Source organism: Pseudorca crassidens, chromosome X (assembly GCF_039906515.1).
Source record: "Pseudorca crassidens isolate mPseCra1 chromosome X, mPseCra1.hap1, whole genome shotgun sequence".
In the NCBI taxonomy this organism is placed as follows: Eukaryota; Metazoa; Chordata; class Mammalia; order Artiodactyla; family Delphinidae; genus Pseudorca; species Pseudorca crassidens.
Window position 1 is genome coordinate 97,024,138 of NC_090317.1, and position 13,028 is coordinate 97,037,165.

The 13,028-nt window shown below is 49.2% G+C and overlaps 1 long non-coding RNA gene across 1 annotated transcript in view; it reads right to left on the bottom strand.

Moving 5' to 3' along the window:
- The window catches only part of LOC137217641 (uncharacterized), a 54,435-nt gene extending 44,160 nt beyond the window's left edge, over positions 1–10,275 (bottom strand). The window contains exon 1 of the long non-coding RNA XR_010940158.1: positions 9,959–10,275. This is a non-coding gene — a long non-coding RNA (uncharacterized lncRNA). The remainder of the gene's footprint in view (positions 1–9,958) is intronic.
- Positions 10,276–13,028: the final 2,753 nt, after the last annotated feature.

Consider the following 13,028-nt stretch of genomic DNA (forward strand, 5'->3'; position numbering starts at 1 on the left):
TATTTGTAATGAACATAGGAAATGTGAAGACAAAGCCTACACTTTTGACTTCCAGTTCAAGGCATCAATTTATCGGTTTACAGATACTAGTTTTATGCATATCACATGCTCAGTCTTATATTTGAATCTCTTTGAATCCCTGCAATGAAAACACTCAACATCACAGCTGGGGAGCCAAGAGTAACCAACATAGAACAGCATAAGAAAAGAGTCAAGAGGAGTTGATAAATGAGCATTGGTATGGTCAGGCATGGCCCTCTGGGCAATGTGGGTTTGACCTGGGCTGTAAAGAATGAATGGTGCTTCTGGAGGCAGCAAGGAGGAGGGTGGGGTTCCAGGTAAAATAGATAAGACAAACAAAGTCATTAAGGTAGCAAAGATCCTTAACGTATAAAGAGCTCTTCTAATTTAAGGAAAAGAAAAAGACCAGAAACCCAGGAGTAAAAGGGGCACAGGATATAAGCAGATATCATTCACCAAAAAAAACAAAGAAATGTAAATGGATCTTAAATATGTGAAAAGATTTCCAGACATAGAAAGAGAAAAATCCAATAAATTCCATTTTCATCTCTCACATTTTACAAAGATGAAGAAGTTTGATAATTCAGTGTGTGGCAGGCAGAATTCTAAGGTGGTCACCCAAATCCCCACCCCATGGTATACCATCACCTTCTCCCAGTTCTTCACTCATGTACTAATCTAGGTGTTGCTGTGAAGGAATTTTGCAGATGTGATAATGTTCCCAAATCAGGTGACTTTAGGATAATCTGGGTGGCATGATTTAATCACATGAGTCCTTTAAATCTAGGTATAGAGGTCAGAGACAGGGAAGGCAGAGATCCAAAGCACAAGAAGGATTTGATTAGCTGTTGTTCACTTGAAGATGGAGGGGGCCATGTGGCAAGGACTGTGGGCAGTCTTTAGGAGCTGAGAGTGGCCCCCAGCTGACAGCCAGCAGAGGCAGACCTCAGTCCTACAACCATAAGGAACTGAATTCCGCCAACAACAAAAACAAGCTTGGAAGCAGATATTTCACCAGAGCCTCCGGACAAGAACTCAGCCCTGCTAACACCTTATTTTTAACCTTGTGAGACCCTGAGCAGAGAACCCAGCCATGCCATGCCAGACTTCTGAACTACAGAACTGTGAGCTAATAAATGGGTGGGGTTTTAAGCCACTGAGTTTGTGGTAATTTATTACACAGCCATAGAAAACTAATATGCTGTGTTTAAAAGGGCGTGGAGAAACTGGCTTATTCATTTATTGCTGGCCAGCATGTAAATAAGCATAACCTCTATGCAGGGCAAGTTGACAATATCTATGAAAATTAAAGTTGCTCGGGGCTTCCCTGGTGGCGCAGTGGTTGACAGTCCGCCTGCCGATGCAGGGGACACGGGTTCGTGCCCCAGTCCGGGAAGATCCCACATGCCGTGGAGCGGCTGGGTCGGTGAGCCATGGCCGCTGAGCCTGCGGGTCCGGAGCCTGTGCTCCGCAATGGGAGAGGCCACAACAGGGAGAGACCCGCGTACCGCAAAAAAAAAGTTAAAGTTGCTCATCCGTTTGACCCAGTAACTCCACCTTTAAAGACTCATCCTACGGGTATATCCACACGTGTACAAGATGATCGACAAACAACAACATCAAACAACAACATACACTGCAGTGTTGTTTGTAACAGCAAAAGACCATCTGCCGCCTAAATATCTAATCGATGGCAGGCTAGCCAAATACATGATGGTATGGCCTCCAAAATGAGACCACTCCAGATACACTGATGTAGAAACATCTCCAGGAATTATTGTTAGGTAAAAATGTAAGGTTTAGGTGGTGTATAGAATCCTACTATATATATGGGGCCCCCAAAATAGATACAATCAGATATGTTGGTAAATGCACAGGATATTTATGGAAGATACACAAGAAACCTGTCCCAAGAACACTTTGGGGAGTGGACCAAGTGACAAGAGGACAGAGGAGGAAGATCGTTCCCAGGTTACCTCTGTTCTCTTGTGTGTATTACCTGTTCAGAAAAATAAATACAAACAAAAGAACAAGGTTAGCTCTGCCCTTGTGGGTACTTGAAGAGAAGGAAACTATATTTCATTTGTTTCTCCTTCCTCCTTCAAAGGGAGGAAGAAGGAAAGAAGGGCAGGAGACAGGGGGAGGGAGGAAGTGAGGAAAGGAAAAGTAGCAGGAGAAACGGAAGGAGAAACTTCCCCTCTGTTCAACTGGCTACTTTTACTTGGTATGAGCGTTATGGTTCATCTTCAGGTACAGGTCCACTTGCAATTGGGCACAGAGACGTCCCCTGTGAGAACAGCGCCTGCCATTTCTTTGTGCTGGCTGTGCACCCTCCTGGCTCCCAGTAGCTGCGCCATAAATATTTCCTGCAGGACGAAGCGATTGACTAATGGCTGCTTTATCCACATTCTTTCCCTCGAAACAGTAGGGTGGAAATGTGCTTTTGTTCTTACGTTTGTGAAAGATTTCTAAACTTTTGCTAAAAAGTTGGCATTTCAATATGAGCTGTTGTCTCTTTTTGCCAGCGGGCGCCAGTTGGGAGGAGAAGACTGGGTTGGGGGGCTTGCTTATGGTGACCCAATTTTGAAATTGAGAAAGGACTTGATGGCAAATGGAATAGGGCAGAGAGGGACCCCGCAGACTCAGAGCCCACCCCAGCCCTGGCTGCAAGGACGATCACTGGACAGCTCTCACATGTGCGTACCCTGCATCCTGGTCCTTCTGAACTATTTCCAGTTCTCCACGATTTCCTACACACCTATCCCTTTCCACTTGTTGGCCCCTCTGCCTGGAAAACAACCCTTTCTCCTTCTTTGCCTGACCAACTCAGGCTTCTCACCAGACTTGGTTCAAGGCTTTCTGTTTGATGAAACTGTCATGACCCACCCCATCTGGATTAGGGGCCCCTCCTCTGTGTTCCCATAACCCCCCGACACTGTTCACATCCCTGTCTTAGTTTGTGCTCCCCCCAAAGCAAGCCAAGAGACATTGAGACAAGGATTTTGGGTGCAGGTTGTTATTTGAGAGGTGACCCCAGGAATCACCAGTGAAAGAGTGGGGAAAGTGAGACAGAGGGAAGCCAACAAAGGATAAGTTTATGAGTTGATTATCACTGAGAGCAACCAGGCTGAATTCCGCTGGGGATCGTCTGATTTGGGGGAGGGGGCGGGAAACATGCCTCAAATCTGTCCCAGTGGAGGATAAGGCTGGGGCATTTCTTCACCAACTCCCATTCCCCTTTGGTAAACACTCTCTCCCTACAATTCCCAGTTGCCCCTCCAGGTTCTCAAACTGAGAAGCTGAGAGAGGCAGGCCCTGAGGTAGAAAGCAGTTACCTGCCTAGCACAGCTGCCGGTGAGCTCAGGAGGCCCCCAGGAGACAGCATCTGTACCACCTAGCATAACACTTTCACATGGAATGGAAGGGTACATTTGTTGTTGTTGTTGTTTAATATTTATTTATTTGGCTGCATCGGCTCTTAGTTGTGGCATGCGGGCTCTTTCGTTGCGGCACATGGGCTCTAGAGTGCATGGGCTCAGTAGTTGCCATGCCGAGGGCTCTCTAGTTGTGGTGTGCGGGCTCTAGAGCGCGCAGGCTTAGTTGCCCCACAGCATGTGGGATCTTAATTCCCCGACCAGGGATCGGACCTGTGCCCCCTGCAGTGGAAGCGCAGAATCTTAACCACTGGACCACCAGGGAAGCCCAGGATACATTTGTTTTTATTTGCTCCCTCCCTGCTCCCATAGACTATATGTTTCATCTCTGCATCCTCAGCTTCAAGCAGTATATTGGCACACATTTTGTGCTCAAAAACTATTTACTGAATGAATGAATGAACAAGCTTGGAGTTTATGTTACTGACTACTGAGTGAGAAGACTGATTTTTAAAAATATTTTTTAACTAGTTTATTTATTTAGGCTGCGCCAGGTCTTAGTTGCAGCATGCGGGATCTTCGCTGCGGCATGTTTAGTTGAGGCATGTTTAGTTGTGGCCTGCGGGCTTCTTAGTTGCGGCATGCATGCGGGATCTAGCTCCCAGACAAAGGATCGAACCCGAGCCCCCTGCATTGAGAGCATGGATTCTTACCCACTGGACCACGAGGGAAGTCTGAGAAGACTGATTTTTGAGGTTCCAGGATCAAACTACAGTGGTGAATGCCAGAATGAATTGTCTACTTTAATAATTCGAGAGAACAGCTTTCACATATAAAAGTTGGCAGAAAACACAGGAGTTTCAAATCATAAAAATCTCAAAACCACTTGGCAAACAGGGCTATGCTGTATCCATGTTGTGCCATGAGGATGAATTATCGCATAAACGGTTGTCATTTCTATAATTTCTCAAAGCATCCAAGAGCCTCAGAAAATGAATCCCCACTCTTCCCTTCTCAACCAGGGCTTTGAAAAGCCATCCCCAAACTTCCCTCTGAGTCCAAATAGAGGCTCTCTTTCTTTTTAGTTTCCTTTTCCAGTTCAAGTGCTATGGAAAGTAACCACGGCACAGCTAAAATGACCCCGGGCAGGAAGAACAAGAAGGGGCAAGTCATGTGGAAATCGGGGGTTGTGTGTACAGCCACTGCCGTCCTCAGAGAGTTGCCCAACACACCCTCCTGGCCCAGTTCGGGGATCTGGACCAGGCAGGCCTGGCCACAGAAGTGACCTACCCACCTGCCCTTGGGCACTCCCACAGCCTCTGCCATGCTGGCACTGGGATGGGGCCATCCTGCCCAGGTTGCCATGGAAGTAGACGGGGACTGAGTTGATCCCATGACCTCTGGCCTGGAGCCAGGACCCAGGCTCCCCGCTGACAGGGAGTACTCCCCTGGGCTGTCAAAGGCCCTGACTCATCTGTCCTGGCTCCAGTAGGTGTGGCCTCAGCAGGGCCTCTACCAGTAGGGGCCTGGGTGGCCTCCAGGATGCTTTCCTGTCAGCCTGGGATCCAACAAGAGCGCTCTGGTTCCCCAGGAAAGGATCCCTCAAGGCCTGGACAATTCAGCCCGCCCACACTAAAATGTAAGGCAAGCGTGACTATGAGAAGGATGCAGGGAATGCAACTCTTTCCACAGAGATTAGCCTCACTTGGTCGCCCAGTGCAGTGGGGGGGCCCTGAGCACTCATGGAACTGAAGCCCTGGCCGTCTCTGGCCTCTTTGACACAGTACTTTTCCAGCTTTCCTGCTACACTGCTGGCCTTTTCGGTGACTGTCTTTCGTCCTCCCCTTAGCTGGGGGTGCTTCCAGCCTTCTGTCCTCATCTTCCCTAATTTATGCGTCTCCCCACCCTGTTCGTCAGTGAGCTCACCAAGCTTGTTTGCAAGGATCACTTTCTGAGAGCTCAAACTGTAACTGACCTTTGCACCACTCTCTATTTCCCAGGGCAGAACTTTCTAGGGGCTCAATGGATGTGGACTCCTAAATTTCTACCTATAGCCTGACTCCCTCTTCTTAGCCTGAATCCAGCCAGAACAGAAATTTCTGTCCAGGCCATGCAGCACCATGGGACACTCCTGGATGGCTACGGCCCTGCCCTTCTATCTCACCATGCTGCACCTCCAAGACTTCCCCATGTGACCTCCAGTCTCCTCTTAAGGTACCAAAGGTGAATCTGGTCAAAGGCCTCCTGCTTCTGGCTTCCCTTTCAATTTCTCCAACTTCCCACCCTTTCCTGGCCAGAAGCCCAGAAAAGTGACCTCGGGACCCACTGCCACACCTCTCCTGGCCCTGCCTCTATGTTTCTTCCCACAATTCCTGGTGACCAGAAGGGACAAAGGCTGGGTTTTCACTTCCTCTAAATCATATCCTCCTCCTCAAAGACAAGTCCCGTGGCCCCATCGATGGTAGAAGGGGTACTGTCTGTCCATCCCAGAAGAAATACTGTGATCTAAGTTCTCCAAGAAATTCTCTCCGATTCTCGCAAGAAACTTAGGAAAACGTTCCTCACTCCCAAGCAAATGGCTCCTCAGGCTGCCCAGGGAGAAGGTGGCCTGTAGAAATGCAAGACAGAAAAGCCCATTTCGAATTCCCCAGTGTTCCCTGTTTCAAGTGGATTTTCCCAGTTACACCTCATGACAACCTATGTGGCAGTTACTATTATTTGAATTTTACTGTTGGAAATATTAAAGCACAGAGAGGTCATGTGAGTTGCCCAAGTCACACAGCCAATAGTGGCAGAGCTGAGATTGAAACCAGGTCCTGGTCTCACTCGGGAAACAGCTGTGGGTCCATGATTGTATAGCGTTCCCTCTGATTCTTTTTCTTCATTCTCCATTAGCCAACCTCATTCTAATTTCCCCTTTAAACTCTGACTTTGCTCTTTCCTCTGCAGTCCCCCATCAAGCCCCAGGCCTAGAACCCCACCATTTCATTTCTTGATTCCTGCCCCAGCTTCTCAGTTGGCCTTTTACTGCCACTCCTTGCTTACAGTACATTTTTACACAAAAGCCAGGCTATTCCTCCTAAAACCCTGCTTTCTTCACATCATTATAATCATCTCTGGGTCCACATCTTCAGCTACAATGCATCCTGGCATTCAGGGAGGACCTCAGCCCACTCCTGCAAAACTGCCTTCCCCAACTTCCCCAATTTGACCATCCGGTCAGTCTGCGCAGACCCCCAATCACTCCCAGCACATGCCATGCACATTCCCAGGCCCAGTCTCCCACCTAGAATGCATCCTTCTGTCTGCATAATCCTGTCTCTCCTCTAAGGCTCTGCTCAGTTCTCCCACCCCTCCCAGGCCACCCTGACCCACAACGGTCCTCTCTCTCCACAACTGTACTCTTCTCTAAGACCACACAGTTTGACCCTGAATTGTCCCCTAAGAGACCCCTATGTTTCCCCAGTGTGACTGTGAGCTCCTCAGGGATGTGAGTGATGTTGAAACAGGAGGGAAGGGGGCAGGGCATAACCTTTAAAACAATGACATAGCCATAGGACATGACAAAAACTGATTAGAACCAACTAGAACCAAGATGGCAGAAGATTCAACTTCCAGCGGACCTTGAGCCTCATTATACGCTCATTGTAATGCATTAGCATATGCTAAATGACACACAGGCGCCATGACAGTTCCGAGGCCGACCATAAAAGGCCAAAAACTGGGCAGTAGCCCAATTCCTGGAAATCCCCGCCCCTTCCTCCAAATAGTTGGAATAATCCCCCCACTCATTAGCCTGTGAAATTACCCAGCCCATAAAAACTAACCACCCCATATTTCAGGGCCTCTCGCCTTCTGAGATGGCCCACACTCGGTGTGTGGGGTGTGTTTATCCCAAGGCCGTTCTTGCCTTTTGAGAGGGACTGCATTCTGTCTATGGAATGTGTATATCTCTAAATAAATCCACTTCTTACCTATCACTTTGTCTCTCACTGAATTCTTTCTGTAACGAGACATCAAGAACCTGAGTTTCATTAAGTCCTGAGACCAGGTGTGTGATCTCAATTAAAAGATAGCAGGGAGTGAGGGGGAACTTCCCTGGTGGAGCAGTGGTTAACAATCTGCCTGCCAATGCAGGGGACACGGGTTCAAGCCCTGGTCCGGGAAGATCCCACATGCCGCGGAGCAACTAAGCCCGTGTGCCACAACTACTGAGGCAGCACTCTAGAGCCTACGAGCCACAACTACTGAAGCCCCGCGCACCTAGAGCCCATGCTCCGCAACAAGAGAAGCCACCGCAGTGAGAAGCCCTTGCACCACAACGAAGAGTAGCCCCTACTCGCCGCAACTAGAGAAAGCCCGCGTGCAGCAACGAAGACCCAACGCAGCCAAAAAAAAAAAAAGATAGTGGGGGGAATTCCCTGGTGGTCCAGTGGTTAGGACACCTTGCTGTCACTGCCAAGGGCCTGGGTTCAATCCCTGGTCAGGGAACTAAGAGCCCACAAGCCGTGCAGCATGGCCAAAAAAAGGCAGTGGGTTCAAGTCCCAATCTGGGTTTTGGCTGGGTTCAAGTCCCAGTCTGAATTGTGCGGTTTCAGTGTCATACATTTCCTCGTAAACCACTCTCTCCCCAACGTTTAGGGTACTTTACTAAAAAGGCAGCTGGCCAGCTCCCACCTCAGACTTGCTAAAGCAGAATCTCTGAAGGTAGGCCCAGGTGTATGTATTTTTTTGGTAATAGCTTAACTGGGATCTAGTTTACATACCATAAAATTCACCCTTTTTTCTCTTCCAGCTTTAGTGAGATACGGTTGACATACAGCACTGTATAAGTTTAAGGTCTATAGCATAAGTTTATGGCTTACATAAGTTTAGTGAATAAGTTTAAGTGAACTTAAAGTGAACAATAAATTTAGTGAACATCCATCATCTCATAAAGATACAAAGAAAAAGAAAAAATTTTTTTCCTTGTGATGAGAAAATTCACCCTTTTAAAGTCAGTGGTTTTCAGTATATTCACAGTTTTGCAAGTATCACCACTAGCTAATTTTAGAACATTTTCATCACCCACAAAGGAAATTCCATACCCATTAGTAGTCACTGCCATCCTCCACCTTCCTCCAGCCCCTGGCAACCACTAAGCCACTTTCTGTCTCTATGGATTTGCTTAATCTGGAAATTTCCTTTAAATAAAATCATATGATATGTGGTCCTCTGTGACTGGCTTCTGCACTCAGCATAATGTTTTTAAGGCGCATCTATGTTGTAGCAGGTGTTAGTACTTCATGCCTTTAAATTGCTGGATGATAGTCCACTGTAGGGATAGACCACGTTTTGTTTCCATTTGTCTTTTGCTGGATATTTCGGCTGTTTCCACTTTCTTTTTTTTTTTTTTTTTTTTTGCGGTACGCGGGCCTCTCACTGTTGTGGCCTCTCCCGTTGCAGAGCACAGGCTCCGGACGCGCAGGCTCAGCGGCCATGGCTCACGGGCCCAGCCACTCCGCGGCATGTGGGATCTTCCCAGGGAAGCCCTGTTTCCACTTTTTGACTACAGTATTATGAATAATGCTGCAGTGAACATTCGTGTACAAATTTTTGTGTGTACATAAGTTTTCACTTCTTGTGGGTAGATACCTAGTAGTAGAATTGCTGGGTCGTGGGATAACTCTCTGTTTAACCTTTTGAGGAACCACCAAAGTGTTTTCCCCAGCAACTGCACCATAGAACAATCCCACCAGCAATGAATGAGGGTTCCAGTTTCTCCACATCCTTGCCGTATGTATTTTTAACATGCTCCACAGGTATGACACAGTTTGAGCATCCCTGTGCTAAATTCTGGAAGCCCTTGCTTGTGTACGTCCTGAGAATTAGCTGGGACTACTCTGAGGTGTTGGGTGACCCTGGGTTGGATGACCTTCTGAGACAGGGGGGAATAGGGCAGGACACAACCTTTAAGAGAATGACATAACCGTTTAGGATACGACATAAACTGGTTAGAACCGGCTAGGTCCAAAATGGTGGAAGATTCAACTTCCAGTGGACTTTGAGCCCCATTAAACCCTCATTGTAATACATTAGCATATGCTGAATGACACACCCACAGGCGCCGTGACAGTTCCGAGGCTGATCATAAAAGGCCAAAAAGTGGGTGGTGGCCAAATCCTGGAAATCCCCACCACTTCCCCCAAATAGTTGGAATAATCCACTCATTAGCCTATGAAATTACACAGCCCATAAAAACTAACCACCTCGAGCTTCCCCGGTGGCGCAGTGGTTGAGAGTCCGCCTGCCGATGCAGGGGACACAGGTTCGTGCCCCGGTCTGGGAGGATCCCACATGCCGCAGAGCGGCTGGGCCCGTGAGCCATGGCCGCTGAGCCTGTGCGTCCGGAGCCTGTGCTCCGCAACGGGAGAGGCCACAACAGTGAGAGGCCCGCGTACCGCAAAAACAAACAAACAAACAAAAACTAACCACCTCCACAACCCCCAGGCCTCTCCCTTTCCAAGATGGCCCACACGCTGTCTATGGAGTGAGTACGTATCTCTCTCAATAAATCTACTTACCTATCACTTTGCCTCTCGCTGAATTCCTCCTGTGCGGAGACCTAAAGAATCTGAACTTCATTAAGTCCTGAGATGAGGTGTGCGGTTTCAGCTGGGAGACTGTGGGTTCGAGTCCCCCACTAAGCCAGAGACTGTGGGTTCGAATCCCAATCTGGGGTGTGCGGTTTCACTTCCAAGTGCGGATGGTGGAAATGGCGAGACTATGAGCGTGAGCATTGCAGCCCAGGTGCTAAAACTAAAGGCCCAAGAAACTGAGTGCTTAGAGATATTTAGGAGGAAGTAGCTGGGCTAGGGGGAGGGCCTGAGACCAAGCCAGTTCCCGACTCAGCCTTTGAGTTGCTGTTTGTGTGTGATTGGGTCACTTAGCCTCCTGGGAGGCCTCTATTATGTAAAAAAAAAAAAAAAGAGGATGGTATCTGCTCCCCATCCCCACCCCCACCCCAAGAAGGACGCTGTAAGGTTAAATTAGGTTAATCGAAAGCATACGGGGGACTTCCCTGGTGGCCCAGTGGTTAAGAATCCACCTGCCAATACTAGAGGACACGGGTTCGAGCCCTGGTCCGGGAAGATCCCACATGCCACGGAGCAACTAAGCCCGTGTGCCACAGCTACTGAGTCTGTGCTCCAGAGCCCACGAGCCACAACTACTGAAGCCCATGCGCGCCTAGAGCCCGTGCTCCGCAACAAGGGAAGCCACAGCAATAAGAAGCCCGCGCACCGCAACGAAGAGTAGCCCCCGCTCGCCGCAGCTAGAGAAAGCCCGCGCGCAGCAACGAAGACCCAACGCAGCCAAGAATTTTTAAAATATATAAATTTTTTTTAAAAAATGAAAAAAGAAAGCATATGGTGCAAGTTCTGGGTCACTCCTTTGCGTGATTATGCTATTATCTCCGTTTTGTCCTCAGGTGGGAACGCGAGGGCGTGGTCGATGAGCCAGGCAACGCCACAATTTTCTGGACTGATCTAGCTGTTCTGATTCCTTCCCAGTGCCACAGCCATGGTTTAAATCCCCGCCCCCGGGGCTTTAAAGGACTAAAATAAACAGGAAGTTTCCATTTCACCTCGACCTCTCTGAGGCTTGGGCTGCGTGTGACTTTTGCTGTCCAGTTCCTTATCTCTCTGGAAGGACCCGTCAGACTGAGCTGTGGCTCCTTTGTACTCACAGCAAAGCGTCATCTTTTTTGTTTGTTTTGGGGTTGTTTTGTTTTGCTTGTTTTTTTGCCTGTATAACTTCCTGTCCAGAAGTGATTCTAGTCACACACACACACACACACACACACACACACACACACGCTTTTACAACATCGAGAGGACATGTGCTGAAATCACAGGGTTAGAATTCATAGCAAAGCCCCCCAGCCCAGATCTTGCTGCAAATCCAGACGAAGCTATTTGTGTGGGACGTGGACAGTTGCTACTCAGAAGCTCAGTTCCTGGCAACAGGAAGAGTGAAACCTTAGTCCCTGGAACAACTGAAGGCTGTTTCCTTGCCTTGCGGGGACAGACTCCCTGCGAGGTAGGTCAGAGTCCGTTGAGACCCAGCTTTTCTTTGCCCCTGGGCTTGTCATCGAGTCCCAGGCAGGACTGAGTGAGGGTCACCGCGTGTCAAAGGGCGGAGGAAGGGGTGGGTTTTGTTTCGTCTCTGCCGTGTAAAGGACAGCAGATCCCTGCAATGGGTCTACGTGGAAATAGTCATTGAGAATAAACAGCTGTTCACAGCTGACAGCCATCACTGATCAGCCTCCCTTCTCCTGCTTCCTGGAATTGTATTCCTTGGCTGGGAGATGAGCAGATGGTGTAAGTTCCTTTGCGGCTATGGAATGAAGGCTTTCCCCCACCCCTTTTTAAATAGAAAAACAAATGGATTCCACATGGGCTGCTGCCCAAGTCTTTGCTAAATTTTATGGAGCCTTTGTATGTTTCTCATGTCGCCTCATCATCTGGATCTCAGTCATAAATAAATAAGCCCATCGGAACGTCTCTCGCAGAAGCCAGTGAGAGTGGAGCTAAAGGGGACTCTGCCCTGAGGGAAAAGCAGCTGAGCCCTTTGCCCCCTGCCTACTCGGCAATCTTCTAGCTTTTGGAAAACAGAGTTCCAGTCCCAGGAGGGGGTGGGGGAACTCTGTTCATGACTGGAAGAGTCAAGACAGCTTCTCCTGAGTAGGCTGAGAAAATTCCCAGAGCTCTGAGGAAGAGCGAGCAAGGTCACCCCTGAGGAACAGAGGCCACGCAGGTGCTCGGGCTATGTCCCCAGGGCCATGTCCTAGGGATAGAGGCTGTTTGAGATAAGGCTTTGAACTGTAGGGAGACATCCACGGGAGAGCTCGTGAGGTACCTTCTACTCGCTCTAGCCTGCTTAAGGTCAGCCCTCCAATCTCATCCAGCCCCAGGCCAGGATTGGGGGACGTTGAGAATTTGAACTCTGAATGCACCCACACTGACCTTCCAGAAGCTTCAGCTGGAGTCACGTTCCAGACCTCGCTCCTTTGCAGCATCAGTGGATTGGAGCTGCCTTGTTCCTCACCAGGCACCCTGCCCACCCAGTTTGACGGGTTGGGGGCCACTGCGTCCCTGGGGGGCAGTTTCTAGCCTGGCACTAGCACCCCCACACCTGGCACTGACAACCCTCAGACTCCAGGGCATCGTCCAGAATGTTGATGGTTGGGAGATGGCTCTGGAAAATGACCAAAGTTTAAAAATAACTAAACAGTGCCTCCCAACCCACCACTCTGACTCCCTGCCTGGCTGTGTGGAAAGGGGGACAGAGCCTCCTTTTCCAGGTACTCAATTCATTGGCTAATGATGCAAGGTCAAGATGGAGGGCCTCTCAGCCATCCCTCCGCCATGAGATTGATGAAATAAACTACACAGAAGGGCTTCCCTGGCGGCGCAGTGGTTGAGAGTCCGCCTGCCGATGTAGGGGACGCGGGTTCGTGCCCTGGTCCGGGAAGATCCCACATGCCGTGGAGCGGCTGGGCCCGTGAGCCATGGCTGCTGAGCCTGCGCGTCCAGAGCCTGCGCTCCGCAACGGGAGAGGCCACAGCAGTGAGAGGCCCGCGTACCGCAAATT